This window comes from Pteropus vampyrus, unplaced genomic scaffold (genome assembly GCF_000151845.1).
Source record: "Pteropus vampyrus isolate Shadow unplaced genomic scaffold, Pvam_2.0 Scaffold1000004503, whole genome shotgun sequence".
In the NCBI taxonomy this organism is placed as follows: domain Eukaryota; kingdom Metazoa; phylum Chordata; class Mammalia; order Chiroptera; family Pteropodidae; genus Pteropus; species Pteropus vampyrus.
In genome coordinates, this window is record NW_011918905.1 from 1 (window position 1) to 2179 (window position 2179).

Here is a 2179-nt window from a genome sequence, read left to right on the forward strand (position 1 = left end):
CGGGCGGGCGGATGACAGGTGCGGGCGAGGTCGGCCCGAGGAGCCCCGGCTCCGCGCCTCCCGGTCACCCGAGCGGCGAATTCCGGGGGGGAGGGGTGGGGGCCAGGACGCTCCCGCCATGCGCCGCCGAGGCCGGGCGGAGGGGCCCCATCGCCGAGCACGCGCCGCGCACCCCGTGCACCCCGCGCCGCCGCCCGCCCCGCTGCCCCCCGCCCCTCTCACTACCTGGAGGTGCCCGCGACCCGCCGCTAGTTGCGCTCAGGCGGGAAACGCGCTCACCGACACCATCAGCGAAGCGCCCAAAATGGCGGACGTATCAAGCAGGCCTTGAGTTCCCCCCGCCCTCCCTCCGGCCGCCTCGCAACCAATCGCGGCCCTGCCCCCGCCCCCAGCTCCACGCTCATTGGCCTCCCTCTCCCTCCCCCTGTAGCCTATTGGGGCGCCCAGCGGCCCCCGTTGCACCCACCCCGATTGGCTTGCAGGCCCCGTCAGTCAAGCGCGAGGGGCGCATTCTTTTCCCATGGACTCGACGGATCCGGAACCTCTAGGACCCCGGAGTCTGGAGAAACAAATCAGAAACCGGGAGAAACCTGGCTGGGTCCCCCTACGCGGTAGCAACAGCAAGGCCTCCGCTTGACGGACGTTTCGGACCACCAATCCGATAGCCAATGCTTTTTAAAACTAAATCGAGCCAAACCAATCATGGACGTGGAGCTGAGAGCTGCAAGGGAACCAATAGGATAGCGAGACCTGCGGGCCTATTGGGGGCCCTGCAGGGAACCGGTGATGACGTGAGCCACAATGTGTGCCGGGGGCAGAAACTTATTCGAGCTGGGGAATTAGCTCAAATGGTAGAGCGCTCGCTTAGCATGTGAGAGGTAGCGGGATCGATGCCCGCATTCTCCAAGGCTGAATTTTATAAAGGAAAGGTTTGTCTTTCCCGCTCACTTTACCAGAAAGGTATCTCTATCAGGACTTGGGTCAAGGTGAGAGACCAGGTTCCTCCCGTTGTCCCCTACACCTTTGTGAGAGGACAGTCTGTTCCTTTTGTTTTACGGAAGGATTTACACACGAGTTTCTTCCGAAATGCCCATCATGCTCCCTTCCCCTCCCGGGCGGGGGCCACGCGAGGGCCAGGCTGGGCCACCGAGTAGACCGCTTTGTGCCCACCTCGCGCACTTCCTAAGAACCTGCTTCGTTCCTAAATGCACGCGAAGCCAGAGTCACGTGAAAGTCGGCACAACGGCGGCAGTTGGCGGCAGGGCCGAGAAGGGCGGGGGGCAAGCTCAGCGCCCCGTGAAGCCGAGCCCGAGCTCAGCGGGGGCACGGGCGCGCGGCCAGGCGCATGCGCGCGGTGCGGGGGACTGCGGCTGCGGCTGCGGCTGCAGAAGCGCGGTGCTGTGCGCTCGCGGGCAGCCCTCTCGTCAGCGCCCAGTGTGTGCCTAGCTCGCGGGGGTGCGAGGCTCGCGCTCTGTGGGGGACGTCTGACACCACCTGGGCGACGCCAGGTAGTGGGGAAAACCGGCCGCAGAGTGGTGAGGACCCTTCCTGAGCAGGTGGCATTTCCACCCACGGACGGACGGGGAGGACAGAGCCGCGGGCTCGTGGGTCCAGACAGCAGGGAGAGGGACCAGGGGCACCAAGGTGGTGCTGTGGAGTGCCGGGGAGGCCGATGTGACTGGGTCGTGATGGGAGAGGGGCTTGGCAGGGAGAGGAGGTGGCAGAGGTGACATGGTGGTGCAGGCCTTGAGGACAAGCGAAGGATCTTAGGGTTTATGCTCAGAGAGCGAGAGCCAGGACGCGCTTCTGGGTGGCAAAGGGCGTGTTCAGGGCCTACTTTAGAAAGGACGCTTTGGCTTTGTTGCAAGAGCGGGAAAGGGTAGGGCGAGGGAAAGGGCGAGGGGCAGGCCAGGAGCTGGGCCTGGGAGTAAGGGAGGGGCTGCAGGGAACTCGGGGACAGGGGGTGGCGCCTGGGAGGGAGGCTGGGCGTGGGCAGGAGGGAGCAGCGAGGGCTGGGACCCGCCCAAGAGGGCGCCTGGGGAGGGCCCAGCCACCCAAGGATCTCTTTACTCATTCATCATCAAAGGACTTGCCAGTACCTGCTTCATGCTCCTCCATCCCAGACTCAGAGATGGGTCATAGAGCCATGTGCACTATAATTAAGTGAAATAATGCCATA

General features: G+C 64.4%; 1 non-coding gene across 1 annotated transcript; it reads left to right on the forward strand.

The window, feature by feature from the left end:
- Positions 1-833: 833 nt before the first annotated feature.
- On the forward strand, positions 834-906 carry TRNAA-AGC. Its single transcript has one exon. It is a non-coding gene; the product is annotated as a tRNA-Ala (tRNA).
- Positions 907-2179: the final 1273 nt, after the last annotated feature.